General features: G+C 39.7%; 1 protein-coding gene across 3 annotated transcripts in view; it reads left to right on the top strand.

Moving 5' to 3' along the window:
• LOC310678957 (heparan sulfate glucosamine 3-O-sulfotransferase 1-like) overlaps positions 1-23,628 on the top strand; it is a 77,718-nt gene that overhangs the window by 40,095 nt on the left and 13,995 nt on the right. For 2 of the 3 annotated variants that reach the window (XM_083443555.1, XM_083443556.1), the window contains one exon: positions 969-1,100. The gene's annotated coding sequence lies outside the window, so the exon portion shown is untranslated. Of the gene's footprint in view, positions 1-968; positions 1,101-14,375; positions 14,552-23,628 lie in introns of all 3 variants that reach the window. The other variant, XM_083443557.1, reaches the window with a different exon arrangement.

Below are 23,628 nucleotides of genomic sequence, written 5' to 3'. Positions count from 1 at the left end.
ATTGAAATTTTAATCCTGAATGGCTATTGCCATGCTTAATTAACACATCATAAGAGAATCTACTTCTCCACCAACTGCTACCAGCAGGTATTGACAAGAAAGCCATGTAAACTCTGCAGATGACTGCTGATATCCTTAAAGGAGTAGAAAAACAAGCTCTTTTTCAGCATCCTTCAGGGTGGGGTGGCTTTGTATATTAGACTGCAAGTTTTCCTGGAAGATGCAGTTAGGAGATTGCTGAAATCTATTGCTAATGCTCTAACTGCTATTGTAAAAAGTATCCTATCAACCCCATGTTGTCAGTACTTCAAAATTGCTATTATTTAAAAAGGAATAATTTCTAGGAAACTCCAAGATGCGAAAAAGAAACTTACGTTGAATGATTCTGAGGAAATGGTGTGCATTTATAATCTTACTGTTGTGCAGATGATTTTTCATCCATCATGGCTGTACCCTTGAAGCCGTCGTTTTCTCATAATAGCAAGATTCTTTCTTGCCTACCTCAGTTGAAATTTTAATTAGCCTACTAAAACTTTCTCATGGGTAGAGGGAAACATATTTTTTTGTATTCTAGTAATCCTACTTAGTCTTGATCACCCACTAAAATATAATGTGGCCCATATATAAACTTCAGAATGGACACACACACACACACACTTTTTTTCTAAACCCTACACAAGGAAATGCTTAACATTTTTATCTTCTTCACTGCCTGTGTGTTAATATCCCAAGGCATATTTTAGCATATTCTTGCTCAGCCAGGATGCACTGTGCATTAAGACAATGGGCGTTGCTCACTGAAAACAAAAGTTGCTAAATCAGATGTTCACATACTGTTGCTAAGCATGTCACCTGGAAGATTTCCTCTGAGCCAGAATTCTATTAAAGATTACCTTGCCCAGCAGGTGAGGGTTTTGTGGGGTATGTTGCTGTGTTTTAAGACATTAATGTGTATGTTTTCCTTACAGGTCTTAATAAATTCAGAAAGAAACATCACTCTATGGGTTGATGATGTGATTTCCTCCTGTCACAATACAGTTGCTGGAACAATTCTCTATCATTTCCAAGAGTTTCTAACAATTGCTACACAATAAATCCAGGTAAGCACACTTTTGAGCTGTCCAATAGTTCCCCCCCCATAGATTCACAATAATTATCAATAAAGTGTTAATTAAAAAAATCTCTCACACAGTGACATAACTGTTCCATATATTCTTTGTCCCCTGAATGAATGTTGTGTTATTTCAGGGAAATGCCGTATGTAAAGCAGACACAATCAAGGATTTGTCTCTTAATTCATACTTAGATTGTTCTCATCTGCAAGTGTGATGAGTTCTGTGGAGACGTCTTAGAGTGGGTGGTAAACTGTGGAAGATGACTGGGGGAAGATGGGGCAGTTTGAGCTGGATTACCTGAGGAATGACCTAGCACAGTGGTGGCCAAACTTGGCCCTCCAGCTGTTTTGGGACTACAATTCCCATCACCCCTGACCATTGATCCTGTTAGGGATGATGGGAGTTGTAGTCCAAAAACAGCTGGAGGGCCAGGTTTGGCCACCACTGACCTAGCAGGTTGTGGGAGGAAAGACTAGAATCCCAGAAGATGTCTGGCCCTGAAGAGGGGCCCAGTGGCCTGGGAGGTAGAGGTTCAGATCTTGGGGAGGGGCCAAGCCTAAAACCACCTGCAGTGGAATTGCCTCTATTGGCACCTCCTGTCAGTGAAGAGTCCCTTCTGGGTAGGCAAGACTTGGACTTCTTGCCTTGCAAATAGGTGTGCCCACCCTGCACTTTGAAAGGAAGATGCAGGGGAGTGATTACTCATTGGATCAATGTCTTAGCTTCCACCTAGCCACGTATTTTAACCTCTACTGTAGCATGGAACCAAGACATTGTAACCTGACTTATGTACAGCTCATTAAGTGTTCGGCAGTTGATCTTAAAGAGTTCCCATTGTTTTCCTGTATTGATAGCCAGGGCAGAAGTTTAGAGTATTCATGCAATTTCATAGCAAGCTACTGTAGCAGCATGTTGATTGCTTTGTGTTGCCATTTTTGCCACGGTAATTTGCTATCTTGCATCTCCACTTCCCCAAACATATAAAGATGGGGTGTTTCCTTCCCTTCACTATGTGTCCAGTGCCCTATTGCTCTTGTCTACATCACTGTAATTAGCTAATTAAAATCCTATTGTGCAAGAATAGTAACCTTCGTCAAATTATATGCTTTGCTCTCCGCTTTTCTCCTGTTGTGCATTCATATGTTTATTTGAAATATAACTCAGGAATAATGTCTCTTTTTAAAAACAAAAAACAAAAACCTCAAACTACTCAACCATCTAAATGTTAGATTATCATGCTGTTAGTGTGTGGGCACAATGCAAACCAAACATAATTGGGGTTTTTTAAAAACCTAGAACTGATACATTAAGAAAAATATTCTTTCTTATTTAAATAAGAATGGTATGGGGGCGGAATAGGGATTCAGATTCTAAATCCACTTTAATGCAAAGGATTCCAAGAGAAAACTCTCATAGAAATTGACCCTTCACAATAAATAGTTAAGAAACTGAAAGCATTGCAGAATCTTAGCTCATTCAATCTCTGACTTAATTATATGATCAGAGGGTGACACAGAGATGGAAGTGAATTAGCAGCATGGAAAAGATAAGACCAATCACTTTCCAAGGCTCTGTTAAGGTCTCATTCTTTATGCCAGTCGCTCCCCAACTCCCACCACCACCACTTGAAAATTGCTGAAGGTCTTGGAAGACCACTAAATGATGTTTTTTGCCTGTTGTAGCAATTGTAATGTTCTGCGCTAAGTGATGTAATGCAGTGGTACCTCCAGTTGAGCACGGGATCCGTTCCGGAGCTCCAGTTGGATCCCGAGGAATTCGTAACCGGAGGTGCTGCTTCTGCACATGCGCACTGCACGGTAGAGCGTTTCTGCACATGCATGTGCGCTGAAACTCGGAAAAAATACTTTCGGGTTTGCCACATTCACATCCTGGACGATATGCAACCAGAGGTGTGCGTATCCAGAGGTGCGACTGTACAATAAAATGCAATATATTAAAAAAATCATACAATATGAATTCCATAGAGCTTTACACTGTTCTTCGCAGACAGACATACTGTAGACCACCTGAATGAAGCTCACAGATCACTGGCAGTCTGTGGGCCACAGTTTGGGAACCCCTGCTATAAGCTGCACAAGCAGCTTTTATAAATTGATACCTAGGACACCAGAGATCATAGAAGGTGCACAGCAATCATGGAATTAATTGTAGTAACACAGAATTTGATTAACTAAACAGGGTTGCAATCATATATTTTCGTATCAGAAGAATCGTAAATAAATAAATACTTTAATACTGTAAAGGCATAATCTGGCTTAAACAGTATCTGTGGTGTCATTTGATGGTTGGTTGAAAAATGATCTATTGATGCTTACTGATTTTTAGAATCTGCAAACATTGCCTCATAAAGTATTTTTATTCAGAAAATTCTCATTCATTCAATCCTTACAAGTAAGATGTTATATGCAAAGAAGATACTGGTTTTTAATTTAAACAGGACACCCTTTGAAGACCTTATAAATAACAATAATTAGTGGTATCTAAAACATATAAATAATTAATGGATGTTAACACTATAGAAGCGTTGAAACAAAAGGGAACATGGATACACATTTCATATTTATTGAAGCATAAATTATGAAAAGAAATTCATAAATATGCCCATAATTTTTATAATTTTAACAGTGGTCTAAATTCTGGCAGTTTAAATGCTTTGGAGTATAGGCTAATTGAAATCAAGAAATTATTTTTCAAAAAGGGTTGATGAAGAGTTATGCAGACATTGTGGAAGAAACAGATAAATAACATATTCCTTTATTTCAGTATTTACAAATCAGACATAAATAAGTATGGTTCTTAAAAGTGCACAATTTTTGAAGTGGTGATATGATATAACTCAGCTAAGAAAATCTTGATATGGTACATGGTGTAGTGCAAGCATATTTTTTATTTGGAGTAATCTCATCAGCTGCTGTTTATGTTACACTCAAGCTAAGGATACTTAGCATTTTAATTATTGTATGCTGCATGTTTTCCTTTGTACATATACTTATTCTGTATTATTTTTGTTTGTTTATTGTGGAATGGTTGTTCAATAACTAAATATGGCCTTAATACCAAATCTAGGGAATTTTTAAATAAAACATTAGCATCATATTCCTTAAAAAATAAGTTCTATATTTAAGATGTAAATGATTTAACAGTACTTTCTTCCACATTTGGTAGTATTGCGACATTTACAATTGGGAGATAGCATTAAAGATGTTATTTGTAGAAAATACTAATTTAGTTTCTATTTGCTGTAGTGGGCTATCTGAAGGATAATTGAAGCTAAACCTTGATAAAGAGATGCTGTGGCTGGACAATTTCTGGGTTGGAAATTAGGAAACAGCCTGGTCTTTATAGGGTTGCACTGTACTTGTAGGAGCTGCTGTGTAGTCTGGGATTGCTCATTTACTGAAGGCCGAGGTTCCTGCAATGGTTCAGAGTACTGTTTCCCAGCTATATCTCATTCCAGACATGGATAGCCTGGCCACAGTAAGGCGCACTCAGATAACTTCCCATTTGGATTATTGTAATGTGCTGTACATAAGGCTTCTCTGAAGCAGGAGCTGGCACAAACTGTGGTGGCTCAACTTCTAAGTGGATTCTAGAGCAACATTGCACCACTCACTCTCCTCCTTACCAGGCTACATATATCCAATTCCCTCAAAAACTTTGGTTTCCAAACACTTTATCATCTTGACCGCCCTCCTCTGCACACATTTCAGCTTGTCAATATCCTCTTAAATTGTGATTTGCGGAACTGGACACAGTACTGAAACTGCCTTGGTCGCACTGGTTGATGATCTCCGGCGGGCTAGGGACAAAGGTGAGAGCTGTTTCCTAGTTCTGCTGGATCTCTCAGCGGCGTTTGATACCATCGACCATAACATCCTTCTGGACCGTCTTGAGGGGCTGGGAGCTGGGGGTACTGTCATACAGTGGTTCCGCTCCTTCCTCCTGGGCCGTGTTCAGAAAGTAGTGGTGGGGGATGAGTGTTCAGACCCCTGGGCTCTCACTTGTGGGGTGCCTCAGGGTTCTGTCCTCTCCCCCATGCTTTTTAACATCTATATGCAGCCGCTGGGAGAGATCATCAGGAGGTTTGGGCTGGGTGTTCATCAGTATGCGGATGATACCCAGCTCTACCTCTCTTTCAAATCAGAACCAGTGAAGGCGGTGACGGTCCTGTGTGAGTGTCTGGAGGCGGTTGGAGGATGGATGGCGGCAAACAGATTGAGATTGAATCCTGACAAGACAGAAGTACTGTTTCTGGGGGACAGGAGGCGGGCAGGTGTGGAGGATTCCCTGGTCCTGAATGGGGTAACTGTGCCCCTGAAGGACCAGGTGCGCAGCCTGGGAGTCATTTTGGACTCACAGCTGTCCATGGAGGCACAGGTTAAATCCGTGTCCAGGGCAGCTGTGTACCAGCTCCATCTGGTACGTAGGCTGAGACCCTATCTGCCCGCGGACTGCCTTGCCAGAGTGGTGCATGCTCTGGTTATCTCCCGCTTGGACTACTGCAATGCGCTCTACGTGGGGCTACCTTTGAAGGTGACCCGGAAACTACAACTAATCCAGAATGCAGCGGCCAGACTGGTGACTGGGAGCAGCCGCCGAGACCATATAACACCGGTCTTGAAAGACCTACATTGGCTCCCAGTACGTTTCCGAGCACAATTCAAAGTGTTGGTGCTGACCTTTAAAGCCCTAAACGGCCTCGGTCCAGTATACCTGAAGGAGCGTCTCCACCCCCATCGCTCTACCCGGACACTGAGGTCCAGCACCGAGGGCCTTCTGGCGGTTCCCTCACTGCGAGAAGCCAAGTTACAGGGAACCAGGCAGAGGGCCTTCTCGGTAGTGGCTCCCTGTGGAATGCCCTCCCACCAGATGTCAAAGAGAACAACAACTACCAGACTTTTAGAAGACATCTGAAGGCAGCCCTGTTTAGGGAAGCTTTTAATGTTTGATGTATCACAGTATTTTAATATTCTTTTGGAAGCCGCCCAGAGTGGCTGGGGAAACCCAGCCAGATGGGCGGGGTATAAATAATAAATTATTATTATTATTATTATTATTATTATTATTATTATTATTATTATTACTTCAGGTGTGGTCAGACCAAGGCAGAATAAAGCAGCACTATGACTTCCTTTGATCATGACAGTATACTTCTGTTGATGCCACCTTAGAATAGCTTTAGCTTTTTTCCTGCTGCATCACACTGTTGACTCCTGTTAAGTTCATGGTCTGCTAAGACTCTTAGATCCTTTTCACATGTAATACTGGCAATCCAGGTATCCCCCACCTTATATTTGGGCAGCTGGTTCTTCCTGCCTAGGTGTTGAAGCTTACATTTGTCCCTATTGAAATTCATTGTCTTAGTTTTAAATGAGTTCTCCAATATGTTACTGTCATTTTGAATCCTGAATTTGTCTTTTGCGGCATTAGCTATCCCTCCTAGTTTGGTGTCATCTGCAAATTTGATGAGAATCCCATCAATTCCTTCATCCAAGTCATTTATAAAGATGTTGAACAACAACGGGCCCAGGACAGAACCCTTCAGGACCCTGCTTGTCATTTCCCCCCCAGGATGTCAAGGATCAGTTAGTGAGCACTTTTTGGGTTTGATCAGTCAACCAGTTACAAATCCACCAAATGGATACCTCACCCAGTCCACATTTTACCAGTTTCTTCACAAGACTGCCATGGGGGGCTTTGTCAAAAGCCTTGCTGAAATCAAGATATATTATGTCCATGGTATTTCCCTGATCCACCAAGCTTGTATATTTAAAAAAATGAGATTCGTGTGGCATTACTTCAAGTTAGGGGGCCTAAATAAATAAATAAATAAAATTATCAATACATTTCCTTTTCTCTACCTTCCACATGAAAGCTATGTTATTAACATGTGTGTTTAAACACAGAGTTGATACACTGACTACAGTTGACTCTGTGTTTATGTATACTGCTTTACTGTTAGAATTAACTGCATGTATTCAAGGATCTGCTTACCTTTCTTTTAAAAAGTTCCTTTTCCATTTCTTGCAAATTTCAGTGTAAATAAAGGTGCTTGACTCATTATACTCATTAAAACTGAGTATACTTATTAAAACTGAAATGAGAATTTACTAGTTTGTAAAAGGGAAAAAAATATAATTGTAACAACTCTATCTCAGCATAGTTTGCCAATAGCTTATTTTAATATTGTGCAATCAGATTGTCACAGTTGTGGCACAGAATAGATCCAAGAAATATTTCTTTAGTGTTCAGAATAACAATCAAAACTGAGATACTACTCTAAGCCCTAATTTAAGAACCCAGGTGTTTAGACTAATCCCCTTACTTTACAGATGCTGGTTCCCTCTGTAAAAACAGGTTTGGAGACAGGCTTCAAGAAATCTGCAATATATAAAAAGGAATTCTGCAGTCAGAACTACAGAAATTGGCATATTTCTGGACTCTTAGCAATAGGAATGTAAGAGGGCAAACTGGAGGACACTTCTCAAGTATTTGACCTAATTGGAATATAAAGAAAGTGGGTAGAAAGAAGCTTTTGTCCCAGGCCCATCCATTGAAGATGAACATTGGGAGATTAAGTACAGACAAAAGGAAATATTTCTTCACATAGCACATACCTAGCTAAACTATGGAATTAAATACTACATGACCTAGTGATGGCCACCAACTTGGATGACTTTAAAAGAGGACCAGACAAATTCATGGAGGATAACACTATCAATGACTACTAGTTGCAATGGCTGTGTACCGCTTCCAGTATTAGAGGCAGTACGTCTCTGAATGTCAGTTCTGGGGAGTATGTGTGGGAAGTGCTGCTGTCCTTACCTCCTGCTTGTGTGTGGTTGGCCACTCTTGAGAACCAGAAGCTGGACTAGATAGGCATTTTGGTCAGATCCAACAGAGTGATTCTTAGCTAGGGACACTAGGGACAAGCAAGCATCCCCAGTCATTGGCTGTGCCAACTGGGCTGATGAAACCTGAGAACATTTGGAGTGCCATGAGAAGCATAACCAGGCATTCAGTTGCCCATTATAGCCTGAGCTCCATGCAGAAGTGGCAAAACAGGGAAATACTTCCTGTCATGCCCCATGGGGATCCCACAGTAGGCTAGCAAACGCTAAGTCCGGGGTGGACTGGGTGATCTTTACAATATATAATTTATAAAGCAGCTCTGCATTACGAAGACCAAGTATGTAAAAGCGGCCAAACCCCACCCCACCCCAGATCAAAAAAACCATACCGGGTTCTTCATTTTCAAGCATTTGTAGTGCTTTTCTTAGAATGGATACCTGCAAATGTAATGGCCCACATTCTCTCATTTATTCTTCACTTTGAATTATGTCATGTATTTATAAAACAGTAGCTTATTTTAAGAAACTACTAAAATTGAGTTAATTAACTTCTTCTCTTTCAGTGCTATCCTTTCGTAGGTGACAATTCTGTGTGATAGATAAATGATGAAACAATTCGCGAAGTTCTTCCCAATATTAATTAAAAAGTGACCAAATGCTGAAAATTGCAAACATGTCATGTATATTGTAAGGAATATTAATCAAGGTCTGACAAGTTCAGCAGTGGTGAAGTATCACATTTGGAACAGAGAATTAAAACAGCCTCTCGGTGATTTTGTTGTACAACTGACAAGAATATGTTGAAATAATTAATATATACGGTATGCCTTTTTTCCCCTTCAAGGAACAGAAACCACTTACTGAAATAAGAAAGATCTGTCCATTTGGTACAGTAGTACTGTGAATTTGAAGAAACCTAATGGCATATTGTGCAATTTATATCTTCAGGTCTTTGTACAATTGCCTGTGTTTTGTTTTTGTTTGGTTTTTTAAAAAGTATGGAGTTTAAATTTAGTATTATACTCAAAAATGTACAGGCACAAGTGAGCTACATATGATAAGCATACTTATCATTGTAATAAATAATAATGTAAGATGTAATAAGAACTGTTGGGTGTATTTAAGAACTATAGAAACTGATGGAAAAATAAAGCACCATCCATCCTTTCTTTGTGTACGAGAGGGAATCCCCATAATGTCTGAATGTGCTGCTACTGGGTTAGGTTCATTGCAGCTCACCTGCTTAGCTGTGAGAAGCGCATGCTTTTTATGATGGTAGCCTGCAAGCCAATGCTTGAAGATGACTGGGACCTCTGGACACATCTATAATAGGCATAAGACTATTACTTGGTATTTGGAAAGGGTTGAATTGTACCTCATATTTGTAAATTACCTTGTATTACTATACAGAGTTGTAAGGCTAAAATACAAGGTGGCCATAGGAAATAGATTTAAAGGACTGTGTACTGTATACTAATGAAGATGCCTAGATAAAATAATGCAGCATTCTTCATAATTTCAAGATAAAATATTGGGCCGGTAATTTCATTTAGGCTGATCATTTCTCTTGAATCTTCTGTCATGCTTGGAATCATAGTTTTGTACATCAGCTTGTTTTTGCCTGGGGGAGGGTCTTTTTAATTGTTAACCACTTAAAGCATACATATATTTAAAACTGTGCTCAGAAAAAAAAGGAAATTAAATTGTGGTGATGTGTAAGTTGTGTCATTTTGAAAAGATGCTGCCCAAGATTGAAGTTGTTTTGTTGAGCGCATTCTCCCCTGTCATGTTCCTTTGTAAAGCAAAAAAACAACAAAACACTAGTTTATCACAGTGGCTGGTTCCTGGCTAGGTCTGAAGAACAGACAACATAATTTCAGTAATCATCAACTAATTGGCCCTTGTTCTTTAAACATTTATAATTACAGAAGTATTTTCTTCCTTCAATCCCTGAAGTGGTCTGTTGTCTCCCGCATGGATTATGAACATTTAACTATTATCTTGTAGATTATCAATACATAATTAAAATGCTATTGGAGATAAAGCATCATTCATTTCTCCCCCAAAGGGTAAACACAGTGGGGAAACAGATCATTCTGTTAACTGCAAGTTAAGTTTTAAAAAAGAATAGCAAAACAATTTATGCCAGGGAAGGGCGGGGCGGTGGTAATAATAATAATAATAATAAATTTTATTTATATCCCGCCCTCCCCAGCCGAAGCCGGGCTCAGGGCGGCTAACAACAATAAAACAGCACAAACAACACTTTAAAATCATTCATTATAAAATTAATTAATTCAAGCCACTGGCAACCATTGGGCCAGAGCTCTGTGAAGATTGCCAATGGAGGGAGTCAGGCTGTGCCCCGGCCAAAGGCCTGGTGGAACAGTTCTGTCTTGCAGGCCCTGCGGAAAGATGTTAAGTCCCGCAGGGCCCTGGTCTCTTGTGACAGAGTGTTCCACCAGATCGGAGCCACGGCCGAAAAAGCCCTGGCTCTAGTTGAGGCCAGCCTAACTTCTCTGTGGCCTGGGACCTTCAAGATGTTTTATTTGAAGACCGTAAGTTTCTCTGTGGGGCATACCAGGAGAGGCGGTCCCGTAGGTACGAGGGTCCTAGGCCGTATAGGGCTTTAAAGGTTAAAACCAGCACCTTAAACCTGATCCTGTACTCCACCGGGAGCCAGTGCAGCTGGTATAGCACTGGGTGAATGTGATCTCGCAGCGAAGACCCCGTAAGGAGTCTCGCTGCAGCATTCTGCACCCGCTGGAGTTTCTGGGTCAGTCTCAAGGGCAGCCCCACGTAGAGCGAGTTACAATAATCCAGTCTGGAGGTGACCGTCGCGTGGATCACAGTGGCTAGGATAGGGCGAGAGAGGTAAGGAGCCAACTGCTTAGCTTGGCGGAGATGGAAAAATGCCGCCTTTGTTGTAGCTGCAATCTGCGCCTCCATGGAAAGGGAGGTGTCGAAGATTACACCCAAACTCTTAACGGACGGTGCTGGCACTAATTGCGCCCCCGCAAGAGATGGGAGTTGCCCCCTCAATCCCATATCGTCCCGTCCCAGCCACAGGACCTCTGTCTTCGAAGGATTTAACTTCAACCGGCTCCCACGTAGCCATCCAGCCACAGCTTCCAGACATCTGGTCAGTGTGTCTGGGGCCGAGTCAGGATGGCCATCCATCAACCGATAGAGTTGGGTGTCATCGGCATACTGATGGCAACCCAGCCCAAAACTCCGGACAAGCTGGGCGAGGGGGCGCATAAAGATGTTGAAAAGCATGGTGATGATGATGGAACACCTCTGGTATCTTTTGGAGGAAATGATGGGACTATCTAATTTAATATGCTTGATAATTTTTCATTTCATTTCACTTTTAATTTGTATACCACCTAGGTGGTTTGCAACAACAGAATATAAGAATCACACACCTTGCAATAATCTGATCCAATACAAAAAATTCGCAATATAATAAAAACATAACTTTAAAATAAACAACTCATATGAAATAAAGTAATGTTCAGTAATCCATTTCCTCCATTGCCTCGCTGACAATTCCATTTCCCAGAAGGTGGAAGAAGCAACAAGGGGTTTGGACCTCTGTCTTGGACTTCATCCTCACCAACTGATCAGGAACTGATTGATGAAGTGGAAGAACTGGGAAACTTGTGAGGAAGTGACAGTAAGAACTGTTCAATAGTGGAACAGACTCTCTTGGATAGGCTTGCCATATTCTGAAGAGCAAAAAAGAAGACACATTTGCCAACTTCTACCTTAAACTATGGATCACTATGACAACTCTACCCATGGAAAAAGAGGACGTGTCCTGGAAAAAGAGGACATATGTCCACCCTACAGGTGGTAGTGTTAGAGGTTTCATGGCTTTCTGTCATTGATGTTTTAGTTGGGTCCCTTCGAACTCTGCAATTCTATGATTCTATAATACAGTAGTACACAATAAGAGTAAATATAAAAATATTAGCAAATAGTTATACAGAAATTCAGTCTTAACAATTACAATAAATAATTACTAAACTATAATCAATAAAAAACAGCAAGTCGCAATGCATGAAATACCACAATACATACAAAACCATGTAGAAGAATTAAATTGAGAAACAAAGATACACAACTATTTTTTTAAAAAAATGTATCCTGAACTCCTCTTCTCCCTTCCCAGCTTCTGCTGTTCTTAAAGTAATGACTTGGGAGAGGCTATTGCTCAGATAGACTTGATTGAGGGTAGGGGGTGAGGCTCTTTTGCCCTTCTTTGCCTTTCCTTACTGAGGAAGCAAGGTGGCAGCATGTTGGGGTAGAAGTAGATGTTCAAGGTGTCATTTCTCTTAAGTAGCCCTTTCTCATCATCTCTGTTTCTGCTCCCTATTCACTCATCATGTCAGACTAGTTGAAGCATCAATATAATCACAGGGCAGCCACTCTGTTCTGAAGGTTCCTCAGGCTGGGGGTGGGGGCAGCACAGGTGAAACCAGTCACCCCATGAGAACAGACAATGTCTCACACCCCTTACAGTTCTTCCTTTGGAAATACTCCCCCCAAGGTTCCTGGGCCTGGAGGGTAGAGCAATGGAGGTGGGGAAAACCATGGCCAGCACAAGGTCTCTTGCCCCTTGCAGAATAAATGTTCCATTTCTTCCATTAAGAATCCTCTACAGTGAACCCATTGACACTACTATATTTTAATATATTCTAAAACTCAGTTTGAGCTAATTATTGAGCCTGGTCCTGAATACTAAATATAGCTTTACAACACTTTGAACTACACATTAGAAAATGCTGGATCTCAACATTCTTCTCACGTGACATTTTGTACTTCAGATTCAGATTCCTGAGTACAAAATACAGTGCCTTGCATCTATTGTAACGGGTGTACTTGCGGTTAAACATCTGCTTTTATCTGCCAAAAAACTGGTGACAATTGAAACAGGATCAAGCCTCAGCTGGGATTTTTGCTGAGAACTGGCCTTTTAAGCAAATGTGTACAATTCACGTTGACACAGGGCATATGTGTTAAACATCATTGGAAGCCCCCTATCTGTCAAGCCTGCTTTGTTCCTGCTTAATTTGATAGACAAAAAGGCACAAGATGCACTCTTCAGAGAACTAATTCTATTTCCAAAGCTGGCTGTTCTGTTGGTCATTGGATCAAACTAGGAAAATAGTGCTGAAATAGTCAACTCCACCAAGCACTCATTTAGAAAAAATGTAGGATAATCTGATGATGGGGAAATAAATACATACCAAGGAAGACAAACCTATGACCAAGGCTGCCCTGCAAATTATCCCATTACTTTACTGTTTTTAAAGAGGCACTTTATAACCATCAAATGTACAGTACATTTTATTCAAGTTCTATAGTTCATTTGAATTATATGATGAGCAGCTAGTACAGCATATTTTAATTAGATTATTAGATGAAGGAAACAAGTTACTCTTAGAGAACCAAAGAGAAGAGACAGTGAATTCTGTCTAGGGTACATATATGCAGATTGGGATAATAATACAGAGCCATTGTCCCAAACAACTCCTGCTAATGTGATTCTAATGAGTGAAAGGTTTGGTGGATAAATTTTGGCTAACATTATAGACATGTTACATGAATGTAAGGGAGCAGCTACACATAACTGAAGAGAAAAAGAGGTGCCAGTACTCGCCATAAAGTTGTTACAGTTAAGTTCCACACTTTTTAACAACAACAAAAAGGTGCCAGCACTGCATACCTTTGCGTACCCACTGAAGAAGAAGAAAAGTACTGCAGACGAGCATTCTGGAAAGCTCATGCTTGATCCAGCCAAAACAGGCATATTAGTTTAAGAACTGACTTCTCTTACCTCTTTGTCTGCAGTAGTGAACAGTACAAAGAAAGTTATGAATTGGAAAATAGTTTGCTTGCATTCATGCAAATTGCTGCTCTGGGTCACAACCTTTTTCTCTGTAGGGAACTCTACCACACACAAACATTCCGTATATGATACACTGTTGGGTTTATGATATGGTTCATGATCTAATTTATGCACCCTAAAGGATGCTTTGTTTCCTTTCTTTGGCCCCTAAATATAGCATCAACGTTTCTTTAGTCTTCTCATAACTAATATTCAGAGAATTGTAATTAATGATTAAGTACAGTCTTTATGGATCTTGCTGCCTACTCAGTCACATAAAGAGACTTGCTCTGAAACCCATAAACAGCTATATAATATGCAACTGTAATGTGAATAATTATTTCTTTGAAAGTCCTATAATTATGGTTCCTGAAGCAGTCTTATTATTAAGTCATCTTAATAGAAACTCAAAGCAAAATTGCCTTGAGTTTTGTGATGATATAAATATTGTTCACTGAAAACTTGAGTGCTTTGTCTCTCTTTACAATGCAGCAGAATAAATACGTGTTTGCAGGGATTTCATAGAAAACTTCCAGTGTGGTCTTTTGCCCAGCTTAAACCGACTAAGGCAGGACAGAACTACCACTATGATGGAGGACAACACCCCAACTAACTGAGGAGTACAAATCTGTCTTGCCCAGAGATTCACTGGTGGAGCATGATCAAGAGTGAGACCTCATTAGCTCAGTGTTACCCTAACCATTCTTGTTTCCTTGTTGGTTATGCTCCTAGGACAGGCTGGGTGGCCAGTTGGGATGATGTTTGAAAGAGGACATGCAATGGAGGTTTTACTGGAACAATGACCAGAAGACACTGGCTGTTGATCAAATGATTATAGAAGTGTGGCTGCAAAGAGTGAAGGGAGGATGTTGAAGGAAAGGTGCCGTGGAGTATGACTGAGTCATGAGTCAGCTAATTATCTGCATTGGCCTTTTCATTCACTTACATTTCTGGCTACCTAGATTCAGGGTTATGTTTCTCTTCCTAGTCTTAGTTCCTAATAGCCCATAAAGGCTGGGGTGTTTTCCGTGCTAAATATGTGCTTTCTCACACATCCACAGCTGCTTATTGACCATGCATGGGACTGAGAGGAGGGATAAAGAAAGGGGTGCTAAAGGAATTTTTGGAAACTTTTAAAGCAGGTTAAACGGTAATGAAATTAAAGACAGAGTGAAGCACTTTTTAAAGCGTCTTTTGGAAAGGATGGTTCAACCATCAGTTCATTTGCAATTCTAGTGTTAAACAAAAAGGTAGATAATTGGGGCACATTCCTGATCCTTAAAGCATGGAGGATTAGAAAAGTTAGGTTTGAACTTCCCAGTAAGTTATGTGTTGTATTTTTATATTATTGTGGGCTTCATACTGATTCCAGGGATTAGCACGTCTTCACAGGAGCTAGTATGATCATCTACTCCTCTTTCTTTTATATCCTCTTCCAGCTGCCTGAGTTTTACAATGTGGAAAAAGTGGGCCATTCTTGACATAGTTATATAGAGGAGTCAAACATTTTTGCCCCATTTGATGGCCTCAAAAGATCACCAAGATGGGGAGGGTAGAGGGTGCACAGGGGCCGAACTTTTCTACAAGAAACTGTTCCCCATTTTAGTTCGTCTTTACTATTTAGTTTCAAACCACTATGCTTTGCATATTAGCTAATCCTGATACTAGGTTCATGTTAAATGTTAAATCTCAGCAAGGGGGATACTCTGATGGTTCCTTTGTCGTTCCTCTCTAGCATTCCTGGCCCTTCAGAGATCTTAGGCAATATTTCCTGCTGCTTCCTTAACAAGATAAATCTGCTGGATTTCTGTTGCCCTATGGCTCCCACATATTTGCATGTGCCAGAGGAAAGTGGGAGTACTTACACTTAAAAGAGTTCATGGTTCCTGAATTTTCAGTTGATGCAGTTCTTGACAGCAGATAGCTTATTGAACTTGTAAATAAATTGCTTCTCCCAACAAATGTCCTGAAGCAATTTACAAGAATAATTTGCAAAATAAAATAAAATACAGTGATAACTTTTTAAAAAATACATCGGCATGAAAGTAAAAAAATCATCGGTGCTGCCCAAATGCATGAGAAAACAAAAGGATCTTTGCCCATGCCCAAATGATGACAAAGTTGGTGCCAGGCAGGTCTCACTGGAGAGAGCATTCTATAGACAGGAAACTACTACAAAAAAGGCCCATTCTCACCACTTATCAGCAATGAGGTGCAAGAACAAAAATGGTCACCAGTACCCGTCCTTGGAAACTAAAATTCATCCATTAACCACAGACCAGATAGCACTCTGGATGCCTCTGGAACCAGAGCTGCCAACATTAATAAAATATTGGGGTGGGGGAAGGTAAGCCCCACCCCACATAATTTATTGATCACAAGATGCAACACACACACACTATTTGAATGGCAATGCCCATCAACTTTGAGGGGGGGACGACACCCTCAAATATTTTGGGGGGGGGTGAAGGGACCTTGTTGTCCTCTAGGAGTTGGCTCCTATGCCTGGAACATTACCTGCTACAATAGCGGACTCCAAGCCCCTATGGAGCTCCTCTTTATTTTTATTATCATTGTTGACAATGTATCCTTCAGTCGGTTTTGCATTTGTTTAATTTAATTACTCTTTCACATACACACTCTGAATAGCAAGCAGGACCTAACCATGAAACTGGTTTTACTTAGTAAATGTTAATGCTACCACCACAATGTAGCTTGCAATGATAATACAGCATTAGAAAGAATAGCTCAACATACAAAAGTTAAGGTTTTGAGAGAAGGAACCTGCTCTGTCTTCTTAAATGTATTTTTGGGAAATATCCATATACACACACTGTATTCAGAAAGAGCTGCCATCATTAACTGATAGCCTGCATTCTTCAATTTCATTGCTTTCTTAGTGAGTGATAAACAGAAATAACTCTTTCTGTTTATTGTATAACTTACAGTTCAATTTCAAATTTGGATTTATTGTCCCCTGTATGTATGTTTCTGAGGCATTTTATAAATAATTCTGAAAAAGAGAGTTGGTAATGACAAAAATCAACATAGCATCATTTTAAAAGAATGATTACTGGAGAGGGAGATACTAGGATCGGCTACAAAATATATAGCAAGTTTTGCCGATCATAAGCACAAAGGGAATAAAAAACTCAAAAAGTAAGATGTAGTCAGATAATATGATCAATGATGATTTCTAAACAGACGTTTTTACCAAAATAGTTTTCACATTTGTCTTTTTGATGTTTAATGATTGCTATAACCCTGGTCTTTTGATCCAAGAAAGATATGAAGAACCTATGGAAACTACAGTATTTGAACATATATTTAGCTGACCACTAAGCCTTTAATCCCTACATTTTTATGTTCAGATAAAGAGGCACAAAAAAGCAATTTTAGCCCAGAAAGGAATACTGAAAATAAGTGTTGAAAGGAATAGTATGGTAAATCAATCAGCATTGAGTCAGTACTGAAGGCATTGGATTAAAAGGAGTGTCTGTATGGCCTGTTAAGTGAAGGACAGCATGTTACCTTCTTGAATGACCACAAGGGCACTTCATGATAATAGTTAAGTTATCATTCACTGCAACACTTTTCATTAATCTCATAAAATGAAATATAGTAGCGAAAAGGCCAGTGGTCATCAACAAAGAGAGCCAAGCACGAGCATTTGCAGATCAGCCCTAAAGATCTATGGAGTGACAGATGTCACAGCCAGATTTCATTCACTTTTATAAACCTAAAACAGTATACTATCAAGGTGGGTTAAAAAAAAAATCCAAATTACATTACAGTATTAAAGTTTAGATAATTTGCAGTTCTAAAAATCAATATGTTTTTAACTTGCTCTTGGATTGGATTGTTTGTTTTTTATTGTTTATGTTATAAAGACCTTTGACTACAAACAACAAAGATCAGACAGAGATGTGCTCTTGCATTTAAACTCCCTTGAAGCCTTTAGCTTTTCTTGCCTCTTCCTTCCTTTTGCAATTGTCATTATATGGGAAGAAAGGCTAATTTTACTTTTTTTATTTATTAGCAACCAGTGTGGTGTGGCACTGTGAGGCCATACTCATTATATTGGGATAAGACAAGGCCATGGCCCAAGCAGCTTGGATGTATCATTCCAGATGTACACCCCAGGTTCCCTTGAAATGTTCTGGATGATACTGGGATGCAGCTTTTGAAGCAAGCGTAGTCATGTGAAACCTGGGAAGGATGCTCAGGCATCTAGGGTATATCTGGGAAATTCTGGGGTATATCTTTCATATTGCATACTGCTTCACTGGTGCCCTTAACAGTATTAAAAAAACACAGAAGCTAGGACCAATTAAAATGTCACCAACTAATAGGCAAGTGATTGATTTCTGCTAAGCGGGAGTGTTAAGCAAAACAACAGTGGCTGGGGAGCTAGGCATGATGTCGAAGCCCCTAAGTCAGCAGATTATTTTAAATCTTATAATGGAGCACAGGAGGTGTTATGCAGACTTAACAGTGCAGTTCCATGCAAGTCTGCTCAGAAATAGTTCTTAACTGAGTTCAATGGGACTTACTCCTGGGCAAATGTTCACATAAACTGCAGCCTTAATTAGATCAGACCCTGCTAGGTGCTAAACTGAGACATACTGGGAGAAGGAAAATATAAACACTAATAAGTGCTTTGATCCGTCTCCAGCACTCAGCAGAACCCACAAGCTATGACCTTTGCTAAGGCAGAAAAAAAGAAATATGGCATCAGCAAAGCTGGATACTAATTTTAGGTGGTACACTAAGTTAAGAATTAATAAAAGACAAATTAGGTGCATTTTTGTGTGTGTCCACTGCCAATGCTTAGCCTTTTCTTTTCTCCCACCCATATCATTTTACTGAACTTTATGTCAGAAGAAGAGTTCTTGAGAACCTGAAAGCTCACTAGTTTGTGGTTTTTACTTGGTCCTAGTAAAGGTATCATGCTACTGGGGATATTCTGGAATTTTTTTGTTCCTAATAGACCAACACAGCCACCTACAATTTATGTGTTCTTTGCTATTGGGCTGCCTGTGGCAAGGTAGAGATTTTAAGTCGTTTTGACGTGCTCTCTTTTATAAATGTATGGTTGTTCCAGTTTACTCAGTTGTACATGGGTGCCAAGTTTATTTTACTGTTAGACTGTTACCTGTTTAAGTACTGGTGCATATGACCAGGTAGCTACACATAGACCATTGATAATGCAACAGTTTGTGTGACACAACTTGAAAAGCAAAGAAATGTTCTGTCTCTTCATCATCATTAAACCGTGCTTTAGTTCATACAGTTGTAAAATGATGCTAGCATGAAGGATGCCAGCTGCTATTTCAGTACAGTTACAATAATGGAATTTAATGCCAACTCCTTTGATATGCATCCCTATATGTCAAGCGTTTACATCAGCCCTCTCTGTCTGATCCTCAAGACTCTTCCAAAGTTGTACCTCCTCCTCAGCCATGCCCATTATCCCCAGGCCACACCCTCAATGAAACTTCCCTTGTATTGAACCCTGATTATGTCTCTTGCCTGCCTGGGTGAAGGATTGTATGTGCAAATTTATTTACATTCCTTGCTCTACCCACATTTTCCTCTGGCCCTGCCCACCACTGGGAATACAGCTCCTAAAAGGCTGTACAAAGGTATGCATCCCTCAGGCTGAAAGGTTTTCTCCATTCCTGGTTTACATGGTTGTGTATTTGTGTGTGTGGTGGAATTTGTCAATATGATCCAAGATAAAATAGCTCCTATGTCCTCCAGATGGCTTGTCAAAGACTTTGTTAAGGGGTACATCAAGTAGTAACACATTCTGAATTAATCTTTATTGCTTCCGGTTCCTATGTTCACATGAAGAATGTAAGACCATTGCTCTGCATTATGTTCCTTGTGTATCTGATTGAGCTGGTGCCATGTAATTTTTGTTAATGAAAATGTATTTCTGATCTCAGCCTGTTGCCTTTCAGCATCAGCATTAACTTCTGTGTTTTCTTTCCAGAAAGGCAGTAGTCAGTTTGTATTAGAGCATCTATGGCATGTGCTTTTGTTTGACTTGGCTGCTTTTCATCCACTTGTCATCTTTCCTCCAGCTTCTAGATTAAATTGTCTTATATCACATGTATCACTTTCCTTAGCAAAACAAAAAAACCCTGAGTGCATGTTAGTTGAGGTGGATTACAATCAAGATTGTTCTTTTCCTGATGTGTTGCACACAAGAAAATAAATTAAATGACTCTAAATGATTTGTTGTTTTCCTGTCTGCTGGCCTAAATTATGAGATCAGAGGCATTTTATGACAAAGTTTCAGTGTAACCAACCTAATTAATCGAAATGAAATAATCTTAAACATTTTTTCATGCATGTACACAGGTTCTTTTTTAGTGTTTACAAATGAGTTCCTAGCCTGGAATTGCCATTTGAATATTTGGCAATTGTCATGAATTGTTGGTTTCATACTTCAATGTAGTAAATGAGCAGTTCACATTTATTTTTTAATAATATTGTTACCCATTTCTCACTATGAGGTCCCTGGGTGGGTTACAACAATTTAAAAAACAAAGAAAAATGAAGTCAGTTAAAACATGTCACAGATGAAAGAATATGAGTGAGCCCTAAAATATTTACCTCAGGTGTCAAGGGTCTTAAATTCCCCAAATTATGATCTAACCATATTATAGCCAGGGCAAAAATGTGAATTTGAAAACTAAAGAAGTTAGTGCCAAGTGCTAGACATGTTACCTCAGGAAAACTACGTTCCCAGTGCAGTGCTTCTAGAAAAACAGGAAGGCATGGGAACATTTTCAGGAAGGAAGGAACTCTGCCCAAGACCATTTGCCAACTGTGGGAGCCTAACTAGGGGAAACTGGGAGTAAAATGGATGGGGAGGAGAGAATGCAGGAGAAAAGGAAGAGCTGTAGCTCAGTGGTAGTGTGCATGTTCTGCATACCAAATGTCCCAGGTTCGGTCCCTGGCATCACCAGTTACAACTGGCTAAATTGTCACAGGGCCACTGCCAATTGGAGCAAAGTTCAGATTACAGCCCATTTGTTCTTCTTGTTGTTGTGTTTGCTGAAGTAAAGTACTGCTCTGCCCTAAAGTGCCACCACAACTATGATTGTGATAAAAATGTAACTTAAACTTTTTAAAATGGACAATCAGATATTTAGCACTATTGATATGACATATATGATTCCAAATTCGCAACACTTGAAATCACTAGTCAAATGTTCTACAAAACCAGATCTACACTTTGTTTAAAAGTATAAATGTCTCAGGACAGACCTGCCTTTGTTCCAAACTACACTAAGGTCATCTGTCTAAACTCCAAAAAGAGACCACTGACCCATGTATCTTCAAGGAGATCAAACGTCTAAATACAAATAGAATAGTTACATACAAATGGATAATGACTGTTGTGACATTTCTGTGTCCATAGTTTTTAGGAGCACTAATCTGTCTCCTTAACTGAAATGTCACATTGAAGACTTTCTAGGCAATCGGGCAGAAAATTCCTATTTTTCATGACTTACCCTTGCTTCATAGGAGAGGCATGGCAGATAAACGTTCAGCTATCCTTTTTATATAATGTCAATGAAAAACCAAGGCCCTTCTATAATGGAGACTTGTACCCTTTTAAATGCCCATTTGTGAGGATGAATTGAGATTTTAAAAATTGTAAAGCCCTTTGCATCCTAGAAGTCCTTAAACACATACCCAAAATGTTGGTTTGTAGTCGCAGGGTGAAAGGAGCCTTTTCTGCATGGCAAGTCACTGTAGATAAATAGTTCTCCACAGGAGGGCAGTCCTACAGTGTAGACAATAGTTAGCTAGATGGACCTTTGTCTGAGTTGCTACAAGACATCTTCCTTCCAAACATAAATAAATAAATGGTGCATTAAGAAAAAAGACCAAAAAAAATTATGGCAATGGATCTCAGGAACCAGATGCAGGCAGGGAAGGAGACAGAAAAGTACTGAAAGGGGAACAAAGAGACACTATAGGTAGAAGGAGAGAAAGGAGTTGTCTCAGGTCCAGAATGTCTAAGTACAATCGCATACATGTTTCTCCCATGATAGTACATATTTAATTTACATGTTGTTATCAGTGCTGCTCCTTTCTACTGATAACTACATCAAATTATACTTCTTGTAACTATTTATTTACTACATCCATTTAGAGAAGCATTCCTTAAGTGGATACATGCCATTAAGTTTCTAGGCACATTCAAAGTAATGTTCGCTGTTTTAAATACAATGAATGTACATTTCCTCCTATTGGTTCTTGAGATTAGGGTGCAATCCTACTTGCATTATTGTAACAGAGTGGGATTGCAATGTGTCCGCAAAAGTGCTTTTCTTCCCTTTCCCCAAAACTTTAGTTAAAATCTAAGAGTTTGAACATCAACAATCCTAATGTAGTCCATTGCTAATCTGCAGAAACATTGTAGTAAAATGTTACTGGAATGTATTGATTCTTAGGTTGGTTTCTACCAATATGATTTTAGCAACAAGAAAAGCAACTACACAGGTGTGGAAAGTTACTAAAGTATTACTGCTGCTTTGTCCAGTTCCCAATTTCACTCCAGATTCTCCTACCTCAATGTTAAGATGTATCAGTGTCAGCAGAATTATTTGTCACAGCTAAAACTTTTCCAAGCTCTAATTATATTGCACCCCATGGATTTCATGCAGCTGGAGGCCTTTCTTAACATTTTATAAACTCAATTTCTGACTAGTTTTAAAATTCCACCATATTAATTCAGATTGAACTGAAATTCAGCACTGAAAGTAGTTCAGCTGACAGTGTTGTAAAGTGAGAGAAAACTCCTGAAAATAATACAGGTGTCATTGTTATATGCAAGCCCTTAATTACAATATAAATCTGAAGTGGGCAGAACACCAATGTAGTTGATCTTTGGTTGATATGTACTGTAGAAGATCACCAAGGATTTCTGATTCCCAGTTTTTAAAAGTATCAACAACCTTTTTCCAAATTAAGTTGCTGGAACACATGGTTTGGGGTTTTGCGGGGGTGGGTTCAGGGGCAGGATCAAGAAGCATTTTGAGTGAAAGGGTTGTGACCTCAGTACCAAAACAAAATCCTGCGCTAAGATTCACTCAGATGCCCTCTTCCTTAATTTTAAGTGGCTGTCTGCCCCTTGTCCTAAGCCACTATTTTGTCTCCAGCTGGTGGATCTTGGGGTCTAGCAAAATGCAAAATAGATCTCTCAAGCTTGAAGTTCATCTGCCTCTGTTCTAGAGTGCTTGTTTTTTGTTTTTTTAGCGGTGGCTTCTGAACCAGGGTGCCCCATAGCATTTCAGGGCTTGTCCCAGGTGAGACAGGGTTTCTACAAGGTCCCATAAGTTGAAGTGGGGAATCCCAAAAGCTTTGTTCTACTCTGATGACTTGGTTGCAACCCACCACCTACCCATTGCTATCATTTTTTTGTGACAAAGGAAACCAAGTTTACAAGAAATGCCTTGAATGAGTGGGAAAGTGTGGGCAGAGAGGGAAGGAGGGATAGGCCGTTTTGACTAAGAGGTTTAGAATTTAACAGGGCTGTCCAATCACAATGCTTCATGGGAGAGAAGTTGAGAGAAACATATATGTATTTGTCTCAAATGCTCATTGTTCTTTAGCAAGTTTTCTCTCCTGAGCAGACATAGAAGAGTTCTGCTGGATTAGGTGGTATCCCTCTTCCTACTGACTATACTTCTGAATCATTTTCAGTCTACTAGAAATAACT

This window comes from Podarcis tiliguerta, assembly GCF_965153285.1.
Source record: "Podarcis tiliguerta genome assembly, chromosome: 5".
Taxonomy (NCBI): Eukaryota; Metazoa; Chordata; class Lepidosauria; order Squamata; family Lacertidae; genus Podarcis; species Podarcis tiliguerta.
Note: the sequence above shows the minus strand (reverse complement) of the source record. Positions and strands in the feature narration are given on the sequence as shown.